The sequence below is a fragment of the Carassius auratus genome, chromosome 8 (assembly GCF_003368295.1).
Source record: "Carassius auratus strain Wakin chromosome 8, ASM336829v1, whole genome shotgun sequence".
NCBI classification, from domain to species: Eukaryota; Metazoa; Chordata; class Actinopteri; order Cypriniformes; family Cyprinidae; genus Carassius; species Carassius auratus.
Genome location: NC_039250.1, coordinates 23,772,547 through 23,789,876, shown reverse-complemented (window position 1 = coordinate 23,789,876; position 17,330 = coordinate 23,772,547). Strand labels below are relative to the sequence as shown.

The window sequence follows — 17,330 nt, the reverse complement described above, 5'->3', positions numbered from 1 at the left end:
TGTGGCTCTCAAGGTTCTGTCTAAGTGTATCAGTTCTACTCCTGGCAGTCATATCAGCCTGTAGCCCAAAACTGGTCCCCCACTGAAGCCAAGCAGAGTTGAGCCTGGTTAGTACCTGGACGCGAGAAAACCAGGTGCTGCTGGAAGAGGTGTTCTGTGTAGGTAGTGCCCCAGTATAGTGATGGGGACACTATCAACAAACAATGTCCTTTGGATGAGACGTTAAACCGAGATCCTGTAGATGTGTGACCTCGGCATCCTGGACAAACTTGCCCATTGGCCTCTGACCATCATGGCCTTCTAACAATCCCTATATCTGCTGACTGGCTTCATCACTCAGTCTCCTCTCCACAAGTAAGCTGGTGTGTGATGTGCGTTCTGGGGCACTATGGTTGCCGTCGCATCATCCAGGTGGATGCTGCACATCGGTGGTGGATGAGGAGATCCCCCCTCACAACCTAAAGCACTCTGAGTGCCTGGAAAAGCACTATATAAATGTAATGAATTATATTATTATTATCTCTACCATCTCTCTGAAAAAATGCAAACAAAAAGTTTCACAGCTTCAGATATTAAATTCATAATTCACATTTAAAAAAGCTCTTCCTCTACCAGCAGAAAGTATTTGGGCACCAGTCTCCTGCCAGTCTCTCCGTCAGCGTTTGGTGTGTAAATAATCTGGTCTTAATTGTATGTGCCTCCAGGCTCTTTGGCTTACTGTCTGCAATGCATATTGCACCATGACTTTAATATACAATTTTGCATACAGTAATGTTCAAGATATTAGATTATTCATTAAAACATCTTGTGTGCTCCTACAATCCATTCGTGAAGCAATAAAACATTGAAACGGGAGGCATATTTATATCAGTCTACTTCAATCTCTATCTACCTCAGTCATGACCGAACAGCCAGATTCCATTATGAACATCTCATCGATTCACTCTTGCCCTCTATCAATTCAGAAATGCCCTTGATGTGTTTAAAGGCTGTTATCCATTTCTTATTCGAATAAGCTATACTTAAAATGGAGGCATGCCATGCCAAAGTCATTACGCTGCCTACCTTCAATGTTCTTGGCAGGTTTGTAGGCATTGTTTTTGACGATCATCTTGACGAGGTTCTGCACTGTGCAATAAATGCTTGAAAACAGCTCCCTTGCCAGCTTCAGTGAACACGTAGCTGACTGCGAACTCCAGCGAACGCTGAATGAGAGGGATGAAAGGCCACGGTAATGTTCCAGGAAGTCCAGCAGCTAGTAAATAGCATAAGAGGCAACGTTAAACCACAGAACAGAAGTACAACATCTTATGTTTAAGTGCCCAGATTATTTCCTTTGCCCTCTAAGTGACTGAACTATTTGGTAACTTTGGTAAACAAAATAATGGTCTTCTCAAGCTATACCCTGCAAAGACTGCCTTGTCCAACTTGCCGGCCAGCAAATAGTAAAAAAAAAAAAATATATATGTATATATATAAATTGTATCATTATTTACTCACCCACGCTGCTGAGCTTCCAAAATGACCAAAATCACCATAAAGTATCATAAAAGCAGTCCATTTGTGGTATTCTCAGTCTTCTAAATAGATCGAAATTCAAGCTCTAACTCACTGGAAATCCAATCTAGCTTTCTTCATGAAGGTTTAAAATCTGTCTGAACGATTTGTTCACAAGTTCGCCTGATCCAGTTCTGGACTCAATGATTCGATCACTGGAGGGTTTTCTGGGAATATAGACTTTTAAAGCCTTGGCTCATAAGACATCTGAACTACTTTTTATAATATATTTTTGGTGCTTTAAGGTCATTTTGAAGCTTGACAGCAGCCCTCAGAAGGGGCTTTTGCACTCGAATAACCTTTTTATAGTTCCTACAACTATTGGCTGAATACCACAGGAACTCCATTCAGGGGAACTAAATTAGCTCCTACTTCAGAGTACTGTCTAAAACAGATCTGTATGAACTACTAGTAACACAGTCCTTGCGAATGCAACCATGAAAATGGCCTTGAGGGGGAAATTAGTTCTCCAGGAACCACCTGCTGGCTTCCTACTAGAACTACACTGAGAATGTCCCTATTCACATACATTATATGACAAAGAGGGCCTTTTTGTGTGAAATAATTCATTTAGGATTGTAACAGCATGAGTGTAAATGACAACAGAATTTCCATTTTTAGGTGAACTGTGTCTGTAAAGCATTACTTGATATTGATTGCATTGGTTAAATCAGTCAAACGAAAGCCAAAATTACAAAACCAAAAATAAGCAGCCCCAAACGGCAAAGAATAATCTGTTTCCTTACAAGTCAGCACTCAGGACAGCGTGATTCAGTGAGATAGAGCAGGGTAACCTTTCAAGGGGATTGGGCATCAATTTCTCGGTATGCAGAGAAATTAATAGAACCAAAAAAGCCTGGATTATATTGCGGACCTTATCTGGCCCGGAGTTGATATTTCACATTCTGTTTGCTCATAAGCTAAGTCTCTCATCCACACTGAAATACCAACAGGCCGAATGGAACCTGACCTGCGGCCCAGCCAGGAGAACATATTGCCTGTGATATCACCAGTAGATAACAGCTTGCTTCTGTCTCATCTGATGATATATAACTCATGCAACGACGAGGCTGGGAAAAGCAGGGCACAGTGTCTCCAGGTGAAACCATGCAGATATGGCATTATTGTCTTTTTCTTGAGCAGAAATTTCGACTGAGCCTTTAAAGTGGTGATCTTTCAGAAATAAATTAGTTCGGCCTTTGACTATGCACTCTATATTCAAGCAATAAAGAATTCCAGCCCGCCAGAATTAACCTTGTGCTCTCAATCAGAAATATCTAAAAGTTCTTTTCAAACAAATCCTTTTTTACTTAGAATATTATTTTCGATTAAGCTGGAGAAAAGATAATATTAAAGTATAAGGAACCATTCATATTTCAAAATGCACAGCTTTTCATGTACAATTATTTAATAGTCTTAAAAAAGTGTAGATGGGTCAATGACTTAAACTGACATTCAAAAATGAACAGGACATTTTTATCCTCACTCAGTAACCAGAAAAAAAAGTGAAAGTGAAGGGACATACAGCCAAGTATGGAAACCCATATTCAGAATTCGTGCTCTGCATTTAACCCATCCAAAGCACACACACACACACAGCAGTGAACTCACACAAACCAAGTTTTTCTCTTCATTTATTCCTTATTCCTCTTTCTAGCTTGTACATATTTGAACAATGTCTACAACTTGGTATTACAAGCACTTCCTGTGTCTCTCTGTCTCTTTAAAAGAATTGCTTTATGTATCCCCCAATTGTAAGTCGCTTTGGATAAAAGCACCTGCAAAATGACTAAATGTAATGTAAATGTAATGTTCAATACAATAGCACTTTATTTCCCAAATGGGAATAGCTTTGAATAAAATTTAATTGGAAAAACAGTGTCACCGTACATTGTGAAGGGGGAAAAGTTCTTAAAGGGGTTCTAAGTTATTTGTCCTCATTAAAAAAGTTTTCCACAAAGAAATGAATAGTACTAAAAATACTTAACTGTCATGTAAGTAGCCTAATTGTTGTACATAGAGTTGGTTGTCTCACGGGAGCAGACATGTGATACCACATGACCAGTCAAATGCTATAGTACCTGCTTTATTTCAGTAATCTCCTGTTGCTGGATACTTTTCCTGACAGAATGTATCATGGCTGACTGCGAATAGCACATTTTTACTATGGCATCAACTGAAAACGAAGAAATTATTGGATTAATTAACTGTTGGGGGTCAACGCCACAAAAAGTTGATGTGTTAAAAAGTTTGTCGATGGAAAAAAACAACTCAAAAACGCCATTGGAACTCACAGCATTCTAGAAACTGCTTTAGCCGCTCAAAGACTGCATTGAGGGAGCCCTAGGGAAGCAGACAGAGACAGTAAATGAAACATCGGTATTTGGTGTGGTTAGCGACCACGGTGCAATCGGTGCTGACAACATCTAGGCTTCCTCAGGTCATGTTGAAGGCAGATTTGGCAGGAAGCCCCAGGCAATCTTAACTCAGGTTGGGGAAGGACAGGCTGTTTACGTGGTGTGTCGGAGGAGAGATTTAGAGAGTGCCTGCCGTGCCAGGAGACAATCCTAGAACAGTCGTTAAATATATGGAACCAGTTTGATCAACACAGGGCACAAGTAGCACTGAGCTGACAAATGGAAATTTCTGCACCACAAACAGTAAATTACACCTCTTAACACTAAAACTTTGCAGTCAATAAACAATTGGTTTAATGTCAACGTACATTGATTGTACATTTAATTTCTTTATGCCTTAAGATGAACTGCACACACACATTTAAGTGAAATATGGTAATTTTATATTGTTCGGTAACACTTTATTTTCAGGTGTCCTTATTACGTATGTTACGTGTATTTACAACACATGATGCATAATTATATGCAATTAACCCTAAGCCAAACCCTAATTCTAACCCTAACCATATAGTAAGTACATGTAGTTAATTAATATAACCCCATACTTAAATGTATAATAATAATTACACTGTAACAAGGACACCTTAAAAAAAGTGTAACCTATTGTTCCTATTGTACAAAATATTCTATATCGACATACTTGAATTTTGTCTTTTATTTTATTTTTTATTGCATGGCATTGAAAATGAGTATGTTTTGTTAGATAGCTCATGCTTTGTATTAAATACATCAACATTTTTATAAAGAGTAAATTAGCATTATTAGTATAAACAGTTCATATATTCCTTAAGTATACAGCCTATATTTTAATATATAAATGACCATTTTGGCTTTAGTTTTAGTTAACAAAAATAACCCTGATGTATATTTAAAATTCAAACACCCTATTCCTAGATATACTGTAATGTATTTTAAGATACAAATAATAAGTAAGTTTTATAGAAACTTACAGTATACAACAAACAACAACAATAAAAATGATATATACTCCTGAATGTATATCATATAAAGACAAGATTTTGTGCTAAGCCAGATTTAACCAGTTACTGACTGGTAAGTATATTTCCCTCTCTACTTCCTGTTATATTCTTATGCCATTAGCAATTCTAAAAAAAAATATTTACTCCCTGCGATGTGATTTCTCACTGGTGACTGAACTTCAGGCATTGGACTTCAGGCAAAGGTAGACTAAAGATGTTCTGCGTTGATAATGATGGATTAATTATGTACTGAGGATGAAGAAGAATGGAAAAAAGTTGGATATTTTATGACACTGACTGTCTGGCTTTGAGCAGGAAAGATGACATTAAAGTCCTCCAGAGAGACAAGAGAGCTACAACCCTACCGGGAGATCACCATGTTTCTGTAGCTTGGCAGTTGATTGAAAGCCGGAGGCAGCAGCTCATTGAAAATATTCTCTTTTGAGTTGTCTTACCTCCAGAATGCATCAATAATGGTGCCATCATCATTTTCTTTACCGCAACTAATAAGCTCAAATTCAGAATGTCAGTGGCACAGGCTCCAAAGACGTAGTCGTCCTGACAGTCTAACAAATGGACTGCCGGATCAAGGGTTGTATATATAAACTTGGAATAAAAATGGGATCTTCTTTGAAGCAGAAACGGAAGAAATGGGAATGTCAAATTCATGAATATACTGTGAATATTTAATATACCCAGCACCACTATAAAGACATCTATGTACTATATATAGATAGTGTGTATATATGAAGCAATCCTAACTGTCCCTTGAGACTAACAAATACATTTTAATGCTCAGCGTAACAGTTATTAAATTAAATACTTTCTTGCACTGTTGCATTGTACTGTCAATGCTACAAAACTGTTTCTTTGTCTCATTGTTTCCTGCCAATTTCAGTTTTTACAAAGCCTCGTTAAGGTTTAGGAAGGCTTGCATCATTCTGAAAACTCTCTCTGCTAAGCTAACTCCCACAGATGCATTAAGAGATGAAGGCACCATATGGGCTTCCTGCTGAGGCTGGCTGTACTTCAGCTTGTGCTTTGCGCCGGCAAATTTTCCTCGCATTCTTATTATGTTGTGACAAAACTCTTATTTAACCTATTTAGATACAACAAAATGAACAAATAAATCACTATTATGTTGTACTTGTCAACACAAGATTTTATGTTTCAAGAAAAAATATTCTGATGTTTAAGGCACATTTACTGCAGGGCACATGTAATGCATTAAATATTCACATTGACCTGTTTTTTTCCCCCAAGCCCCATCTTCCACTTAAGAATGAGCATCTCATTAATGTGCAATGATTTATTTTTAATGTCAGAACTCCAACATCAACCCTCAGGTTGATTTTCCTTGCAAACATCTACTAAATTTTTACAATTTGACGCCTGCCTTTCCTCAAAATGAGTATGTATGGGTGCAGAAGTGTGATTAAAAAGTGTGCTTAGCTGTTTAAAAGTGAACACAAGAAAACATCAGCCCTGGCTTTGAGATCAGATCTAAACAAGCTGTTTATGAGTAAATATTATGAGGAATGAGTAAATATTAGAAACAAAGCTGTTTTGCAATTAAAGAGATCATATAATGTGATATCAAGTTTTCCTTTCTCTTTGGAGTGTTACAAGCTTTTGATGCATAAAGAAGATCTGTAAAGTTGCAAAAGAGAAATTCTTTATAAAAGTTAAGACTTGTCCATGCTTTCCTCATACTGCTCATTTAAACACGCCCCCACATAACTCACTGTGTTCCGTTTTTCAAAAATATTTAAATCTGTGTACCAAAGATGAACAATGGTCTTACGATTTTGAGGGTAATTAATGACAGAATTTCATTTTTGGGTGAACTATCCCTATACTTCCAATCTGTATGCTTAGTATGCTTACAATAATTATTTCACTAATTTTACTAGGATGAATGGTTAAAGAGAAAGTGTATATCATGGGTCACCATTTCTTTTAATGCCTTTAATTATTTTATTATACAAATCTAACTACACATATTCCATGCATTCTCTAATTGAAAAGTCGTTAAAACTGCAATTGTAATATTTATACAAAATAAATAATAAATTCAGCAATCCCAATAGGGTCCTCGCACCGTTGACTGGTATCTACAATTAAAGTATTTCTCTCCAAAGATTCCACCATGCTGTCCAAGCAATTCAAATTGTAAGAAATTATCAAGTAATAATAATTAAAAAAAAAAAAAAAAAAATTCAAAGCAATAGAAAAAAAATACAGAATTTTTCTTATCACCTTTTCAGGCACTCATTTTACAAAAAATGAAAAACGAACTATATAGACAACTAATTATATTGGATTAATTCGTTCAACATGTTAAGTGGTAGTCATCTACATTTGGGTACAACCACCTGCTTCTTCCATTTTATCACAAAATCCTTTCAAATACATTAATGTTGATAGATACAAATAATCAATCTGACAAACAGGCAAGTAATTAAAATTAGCAGAATATTTTCAGTTTCTAAGCCTGACTCTCGGCTTTAAGCTACTAAAGTTATCCAGCCGAGAGCAGTGAGTGGCTTGCAACATTAACTCAACCAGTGTCTGTGCTTTTATGTATCGCTGCTTAAATCTGTAATCTGCAAGTGTAGGCTGGGAAATTTTCTAAGACGCAATGAGTGTTTCAGCACTGGCCGTATGTGTTTTTGTGTGTGTGTTTGTGTACCTTTCAAAGAGATCAGAGTACGCTCCAGGGAGCTAAGAGCAGCCTGTTGGTCTCCTGCGTAGATCTACTGTAGGAATATGTCCGTGTGATGATTTCACAGAGAGCAAGCAAATTATAGATGCTTGACGCCAGCTTTAAAAAAAAAAAACAGAATCACAAAAACAGGGGCTAAATTAGCATTTGGTGAAGCATTTTTTAGGGAGCGTTCAGAGGTACAATGTGATTGAACTATTTGGCAGATATGTTTAAAGTCTTTGCTGCTTCAGCGCATCTTTGATATGGTGCACCCACTATGCTAACTTTACTTTGGAGCACCATAGACAGATAAAGCAAGTCCCCAATGCTACCACTGTGCATAAGCTGCAGGATTACCCAAAATGATTTTCTTCATAAGGGAGAACTTCACATTTTTCATTCTGCTTGTACCCCTGGGCCCACTGCAGATCTAGACGATGCTGCATCAGCTCTTTGATGATTCCTGATGTACTTTTTGACTTCTACAGTCAGGAACTCCATGACCTGTGTCTGCTTTGGAGAACACGACTGGAGCTGCTAACTAACTAAATAGAATTTGCAGAGACAATAAATGAAAATGATTTCTAACCTATTTTTTACTGTTATAATCTCAGCTAACACTGAACACTTGCTAAGACTAAGAGAGAGCATCATAGGTTCATTCATCATTAGGGCTGGATTTTGACAAATTTCACAATTCAATTTCTGATTTGATTCGATTCAGTATCGATTATGCTGGATATGTATCAGGTACAGTACATGCCACATTTTCTAAAAGAAAAAAAATCTCAACAAATGCTGTAAAATATAAATAAGAGTGAGATGGTAACATTACTATAACATTGAAGGTTGAAATTAATTATATGAATGATTTATATATAAACACATATTACATTACAAATTAGGTTTTTATATAAATAAAAAAAAATGCACAAATCTACTCCAATTCATTTTTGGAAATATACACATTTAAATGTTGGCTGTAATAAAAACTTTATGGATGTATTCAAACCTAAATGAAACATTAAAGAACAGTAAAAATAATAATGAAATGTTATATGGTGGTGCATATGTTTTACAAAATGCCCCTTCTATAATTCATTTTTCCAGCTGACTAACAAGTTTATGGTCACAGAATATGCTTTTCTGAGGTAAATGTGATATTACATGACATTGTTTACAAGCAGCTATAATGACATCTTTGCATGTTTGAAACACTGATTGAGTAATTATATGACACAGGATACAGATGCAGCAAACTGTAATCTTGTAACATACCTTTGAATGTTTATTCATGTTTATATATATTATACACAATAATATCACATATACATAATTATACACACACACACACACACACACACACACACACACAGCAGATATATAACACTTTAGTTTAGTAAATATTAACTATTAACCATGTCTCAGCTGATCTTAAACATGGGCATGCAGAATAAGGGATTTATAATAATAATAATAATAATAATAATAATAATAATAATAATTATAATTCTTAACATTTATATAGTTTTTTTCCTAGGCACTCAAATCGCTTTACATAGGAGGGGGGATATCCTCTTCCACCACCGATGTGCAGCATCCACCTGGATGATGCGACGGCAGCCATAGTGCACCAGAACGCCCACCACACACACCAACTTACTGGTGGAGAGGAGACAGTGTGATGTAGCCAATCAGCAGATATGAGGATGGTTCGAGGTCAAAGGTCAAAGGCCAATGGGCCGAATTTGGCCCAGGGTGCCAGGGTTACACCCTTACTTTTTTTTAAAAAAACCTCCTGGGATTTTTAATGACCACAGAGAGTCAGAACCTCAGTTTAACATCTCATCTGAAGGACAGCGCTTTTTGTAGCGGATTGATGCATTTTTGTAAGAAAAAAAAACATATTTAAAATGTCTCCGACAGTTGTACATGGAAGCAGTTTCGGGAGGATGACGTATGGAGGTCAGTGTTGTGCATACCATATATACATATATTCTCACAAGTAAGATTATTCCATATGCATATATTTATTTATTTGGTAAAAAGCCATAATCATGTTTAAAGCAGAAGGGGTTTATTTTGATAAACGGATGACATCAATATTCACACAGCATCAGCCAGATATTTCTTAAGGGCAGTGATTCTTTAACAGCTTAATTTATTTAAGGCATTACACCATCAACGAAAATCTTCATAGTGGGGAAAGCAACACTAGAAACGTCTCAGAACGGAAGCAAAATTGCCTAATGGCAAACTGGCTAACCAAACAACCTACAATATGAAGAAAACTGTGATTCATACAGTTCATATTACAAGACCATCCAGCACACAGAGAAAAAGTCTTTTTCGTCATAGCTTGAGGACAGTGAGACGTCAGCAGTAATATCTTCCACGGTTCATTTAAAGACTTTCTCAAATCACCCGAGAGCACGCAAGCACGTCATCGAAGACTGCGGCACGTAACTCTTTCCTTGAAGAGCACTTCAGAGGATCTGCCCGACAAGAACAAAAACTCATTCTGTTTTCTGTTTTGCAGAGCAGATGATGATAGATTAGCATTAATTACATATATGAGCTGCATAATAAATGACTTTTCATAATGATAAATGGCATTTTCAGGGAAGGAAAGAACATAATAGTGACTACTCGAAAGAAACTACAATTATATTACAATCAAGAGTAAAGCACTATTCACTAAGGCAGCTGTTACTTAGAAATTAACTTAAAATGCATTGCATGAGAAAAGCATCATCTCCTACCCTCATATTACAGAAGGTGTGTGTCACACTGGGGTTGGAAAGAAAGCAATTTGCAGACTGGGGCTTGGCCTTCTTGTCACTATGGCAACGTGCCTGGCTGAATGCCCACGGGAGATGCACGAAAAGTGAAAATGTATGACCCGTTTCTGTACATCTGTAATTCTGAAAGTCAGAATTAAAAAAAAGAGAGAGATAGCAAATTGTAAAGTGTTATATGCATTAAAAAGGTGTGACTAAAGGATACTGCACTTTACACAAAGAGGGCGCAAAAATGGGTGTGAAAATATATACTTTTTTCTGTTTTCAACAAATGGTCAGTGAAAAGAGGTGCTTAAACCTCAGGAGGGAAAAATTGGAGGTATGAAAACCTCTTACCAAATGTTTGAAAGCCTGATTTGTGTAACCTTGTCTAATGTTTAAAACTGACTGAATATTGAAAACATTTAAATTAACTATTGCTTTAACACATTAAACATTTCTAATGTTTAGGGTAAGTGAAATTGTTGTTTGTTTGTTTATTCAACAACAAAGCATTAACCTGATCAAAGCATTAAAGTGGCAGTAAAGGCATTTATTATGTGCTCAAATTCTTCAGAAATGTATTACAGTTTTAAAAAAATGTTTTAATCATTGAAAATAATAAGACATTTTTCATGTGCAGCAAAGCAGCGCATTAGAATGATTTCTGAAGGATCATGTGACACTGAAGACTGGAGTAATGATGCTGACAGTTCTGATAAATTGTAATAATATTTCACAATATTAATGTTTTACTGTATTTTTGATCAAATAAATGCTGCATATGAGACTTCTTTGATTAAAAAATAAATCAAAATAAAATTCTGATGTCTACAGTGTTTTAAAGATAGTTTTAGTGTAGAAACAATCCAAAAGAATCAAAAAGTAATTAATTTAGCCTGCACATGGAAAGTGCATTTCCACACATTACATCAGAACTCAAAGGTGTTGCATTACTGCCTGTTCTGTAGGTTTCCATAAGCAAGATCACCAAGGGGCAGTGATTTCCATATTTATATAATTATATTTCACATAAAAACAACATCTATATTCGTATCACATACCTTCTTACATGCAATCAATAATGGCTTCCGATTGAGGTCACAGAATGGTTTCTTCTGTCAAATCTAATTCAACAGAATCATATTAATCTGCTGTCAATGATTCTGTAACACATGAGATTGTGATCAGAGTATATTGTATTTCCCTGGACATTCTTAAGTCTTGCACATGTGGCACATCATTTACACCACTGCAATAGCCATAGGGCTGCAGAAGGCACAAACACACACCTGACCTGTCGCTACAGGCTGAGCATCTAGTGAGCTGATGGTTAGGGAATGAGGGTATAAGAATTTGTCCACAATGGACAGGAAAATAACACAAAGAATTTCTGTATATTGAAAAGCGACCTTATAGGAATTCCATACATCACAAATGCCTATTTGTTTTTGCACAATGCATTGCTGAACAGAATCTCCTCCAAAAAATAAACAAATAAGATAATAATAAAAGATAATTGACAGTAAAAATACTTAAAAAATAATTAATTAATGTTAAAAATTAATAGAAATCGGCATATTTGAATGATTTCTGAAGGACCATGTGACACTAAAGACGAAAGTAATGGCTGCTGAAAATTTAGTTTTCCCAATGCAGTAATCAATTACATTTTAAATATATTTAAATAGAAAACAGTTATTTCACATTACAATAATATTTTTTTTTTACTGTATTTTTTTTTTTTTTCGATAACACAAATGCAGCCTTGAAAAACATCTGACACTACAGGTGTCCTAAAACTGTTTAATTCAATTATAATAAATAAGTGCATTGCTGTTTACATTGTTATTGATAATTACAATTCCTTTAAATGAAGTCAATTCATATTTAAATATTACATCTCTAAATATACATAAGTACACTCTAAAAAACGCTGCTGGGTTGAGGCCGTTGGATAGGACTTTGGGATGTTTTAACCCAAGTTTGGGTTGAAAATAACTCTCTTTTTTAACCCAGCGGGGCTGGGTTGAGGACGCGGACGTGAAGGAGAGCACGCACGTCACGTCAAAATCGTACGTCTCCAGTGCGAGCAGCCGCCATTTTCTCAGCGTGATAGAAGCGAGAAGCGAGTGAAAGACTATGGTAAGTAACGTTAAATATTTAAAATGTAAAGTTATCTTTTATTGTTTACCCGGTTGTATGAAAGGCGGAAGGTTTTATGAAAGGCGGAAACAAAGGAGCTTAACGTTATATGTATAAAAAAACAAAAACAAAAACGGACGCGGTTTTCGCCTCAGACATGGAGGTCTTAACTGCCTCATGTAACGTTACTGAATGGAGGATGTACTTTTAATATAACGTCTGTGAATGTATTTTGTCATATTTACATAAGATTTTACATTATCTGTACTTTTTGAGGCGTTAACAGACGGTTATGGTCACGGTTACGCTCATGTGAATTTATCTTTTTTTTTCGCGGTTAAACTGAATGTATGTTTGTCTCCTAAAGGAAACGGCATTGTGTAGTAAAGACTAGCATACTTATTTTGAGGCTGTTGAAGTGGTAACTGTTAAAAGTATGTTTTACATGTAATATTTCTTGTCAAGCTCCTGTCTTCATTGTCCTCGCGCTGAGAGTTAAAGACACAGAAGCTGTTTGTGTGAGGAGTCACAGACCTGTGTGAGGATGAGGAGGAGGTGTTCTTCTGAAGAGAGGGACAGACGGTTTAAGGAGAGTAAACTTCAGAATAACATCAAGTTATCTTTATTTTTACTAAGACTAAAATAATGGTTTTTTTTTTAGATGTTGAAATCCAGAGACAAGATAACTTCATTCTTTTGAGACTGATGTAAGTTAAGTTATTATTACTTTTTTTTTTTTTTGGAAAATTAATGTTTCTGTTGTGTCCTGCCTGTTTACTTCACATTTGATGCAAAAACAGTGTGATCTTTATATATATATATATATATATATATATATATATATATATATATATATATATATATATATATATATATATATATATATATACATACATACATATATACATACATACATACATACATATACATATATAATGTATGTATATGTTAATATTTTATTGAAACCATTGATGTCCCTCTTTGCAGAACTCAAACTAACTGGAGTTAAGGACACACAAGTCTGCTTGTGTGAGGAGGTGGTTTTCTCAGCTTCTTCTGAAGAGAGGGAAAGATCGTTTAAGGCAAGTAAACTTCATAATTTCATGATTACATGCTCATTTCATTAAGACCATTGATGTCTGTGTTTTTTATTGCAGAAATCAAACCAACTTTGGAGTTTTCTGATTTGGAGAGTCATTATTCTTGGTCTTCGCTCTTAAAGGTAAAGTTCACACAAAAAATCATTTACTTGCCCTCAAGTCATTCCAAACCTATAAGACTTTTGTCTGTCTTTACAACATAAATTAATATATTTTTAGTTTTCTCATAATATTTGTTAATCCATTTATAGTTTAGATAATCAGTATTTTCAAGCTTAATAAATATAGAGTTATTGTAGAAGTAAATTCTGATATTTATATATGAATACATCTTAAATTATATGATAGCAAACATGTATGTTCAAAATAAAATACTGGTCTCCCAGACCAGCAATGGAGGACACAAAAAGAGAATATTAAATATATTCATATGTTTTCCAAAAAATGAGCAGATTTTGTATGAGTCTGGAAAAACATGGGGAGAGTAAATTATGACCATTTTAATTATTTGGTGAACTAACGGTTTGAAGAGCAGCCCTCCATGTACATGAGTATTGTGAGGTATGTGAATGTCATGTCTGTTTTAATGTTTCAGTAAAGAAGCTTTCTGAAAGCAATATTTATTCAAACAATATCGCATGTCCTCACACTAGTGCTGCCATTATAGCATTCTGGAGCGCTGTGGTGGACTGAGACATTAAACAACCACACAAGTGTTTAAACTTTAACACCGATTATTTACCTATCCTTACGGATGTGAATACACCTCTACCTGAAAATGGATAATTTAATTAAATGTTTAATTTTTTCAAATGTGTTTCTCTTAGGCCACTGATGAAGAACAGGCGGTGACTGGGATGAATCCTGGTCAGAGAGGAGAATCTTCTTTCCCCTAAACTGATGCAGCGGTGGTTTTAAAGAAGGACGCTGCCCTGGATGATGTAGAAGATGTCACATGCTGTGCTGATGGGGTTTCTTCATGATAACATCAGTTATGCTAAAGAGATCATGAAAATTGACCGTGATGCATGATCTGTGTTCATGGACTATGAAACAAACTGTAAGTGTATAATTTGTTTTTTAAAAAAAAGTTAAATGGTTTTTCTGTGTTGTTTAGTAGAAGAGTTTACACTCTGTCATTCATACACCTGCTCACATTCTTTCACACACACACACACACACACACACACACACACACACACATGCGTCTGTTAAATGGTATAATATCAAAGTTAATGTTGTGATTTATTTGTGTACTGTCATGCCAGAATAGTTGAAAAAAAAACCTAACTAATTGTAAATTTATTGTATGGGTTTTCGTATATTTTTATACAATATATACAATTGAACAAAGTCCAATTTGATCTTAAGTTATATTCATCAAATGTTCAATGCTTTGTTTATGAACTCTGTAGCTGTTAATGCCATCCTTTTCTGCATTTGTTCTAACATGTTACTTTTTGACTTTTCTCTTGTTTTTAATAAATATTTTCCTTTTGATAATTATTATTTGTGTGTAAAAGTGATATTTAAAATGAACAACATTTGTAGGTTTAATGTCTAGCTCAATTTGGGTTCATTTTAATGTAGAAATGCATTGTTTCCCCACATGGCTGCACTCTGCAAGTTTTTTTTGTGCCAGCAGGAGGCGCTAAGAGCGGGAGAGGTAGGTTTCTCCGGTAACGGCTGCAGAGCGGTGCTGCGCTCACAAACGCTGCCTTATCAAGCACATGCGAAATGATATCGAACATTTTCTAAATACAGTAGTTTTCCTTCTGAAATACAGTGATAAAAACACCCGCTCTGGTTTTTGAAACCCTGCAATATAGTCATTTTAAACCATAAAAAAGGCAACCCAGCAGGCTGGGTTAAATATGATGACCCAACTGGTTGGGTTAAAACAACCCAGCGCTGGGTTCGTCCCTTTTTGACCCAGCGCTGGGTTGTCAAAATAACCCAAATTGGGTTGTTTTCAACCCAGCAGTTTTTAGAGTGTAGAAACCTCACATGGAACTGGAACACTTGAAAAAAAAAAAAATCTCCAAGAGAGATGTTTTTGTCTCCTCATTTCAGACACCATCACATGGCACTGATTTATTATACTTGCTTTTAAAAAAGCATTTTCAGAAGCAACAAAAGCATAGAGTTCTTCTATCTCAATCAGCAGACTGCCATTTGATGTACTGCAAACGTTCTTGTTCTGAAAAACATCAACATCCTCATTTTACAGATGAAAGACCATTTGTAGAATATGCAAAAGGTGTCCAATTTGTGCATCTGCAAAGACACTTTTTTTTTCAGCACAATTAGTATTGAAATTTAGATCTACACTGCAAATGCTGTTTACATTTGCCAAAAGGCTGAAAATAGTTATTTGCCATTTGCAGTGCAAATGTAGCAACTGTTGGAAAGACCAGGTGGCAAATGATAGTTATCATGAGAGCAAATGATGTGTAGAGAGTGAAGCACATTTTAAAATAATCTCTCCAACTGCATGAGGGTTTTTTGTTGTTATTTGTGCATTGTATGGCATGGACTTGGTAACACAGCCTAGCAACAGGTAAAATGAAAAGCAATTACCAAAAGCCAGAATGAAGGAACAGCTGCGATAATCATCTTTAAATTATGTTCATTAACAGAAGCATATCATGCAATTAAGAATGTATAGTAATTGCTAAATTACCATGGAAATGAATGTTCTTATTCTTATATCTATAAGATATTACCTAATGTCATAATGAATTTTGTATTATCCAATCATTACTGACCACATTGAGAACACTGCACAAAACATGACTATTAACAGAATTAGCAGCTTATGTCATGCTACAGGTCAGATGGAGGGGTCAGCACAAACTAATTATTTCCATCCACTCCAAACTAATTTGTCACAGCAAAATAAGTAAACTTTAAAACTAAGTATAATCTCTCGGTAGAAACTTTAACATTTCATCTACGCAATTTATAGTCAAGCAGTGAACTTGACATATGAACAAATTTTCCCCAACAAATGTGTGGCTGACGTCAACTTCTGCATCAACTTCTGAAAACTGACAGAGAAAATAATCAGAATTGAAGATGAGCAGTGAGGATGAGGAGCTGTTTCAGTGCTAGTTGCCCTCGCCCAGAATTGAGGTCAGGGAAAGTTTTTAATAAATTGTTGGTCTAACTTGTGTGGATATACTACCATGCTCACACTTGACAGTGTCCTGCTCCTGCTGCCGTGATGATTAGCCATTAGATGATTAGACTGAATGTGCATTTGATATTATCATCTGTTTTGGGTAATACAAAAAAAGGGTACAAATACAGGTATCTCACCTACCAACTCACATATTTGACTCCTTTTAATTAAAAACAAAATTCAGCAAAAATATCAGTATCACTGATTGAGATTGAGAAAAAAACAAAAAAACCTGTGTTGTCAAGAAAGAACCAAACCCCCCCCCAAAAAAACTGACAGGCTTGTCAAGACAAAACTAAACAAAACATAATAAAACAAATTTAAATAAAACAGAAAAAAAAGTCTAGAGTCAAGTAAAGACATAACTAAACCAAGCAAAAACAAAAGCTAAACAATAATAAAAAAAAAAAACAAGGCATGTACCATTGTTCTGTTAGGCCCTGTTGGCTGAAAAAAAATG

General features: G+C 35.5%; 1 pseudogene; it reads right to left on the bottom strand.

Annotated features, from left to right (window-relative positions):
- LOC113106832 (importin-11-like) overlaps positions 1 to 17,330 on the bottom strand; it is a 67,287-nt pseudogene that overhangs the window by 33,757 nt on the left and 16,200 nt on the right.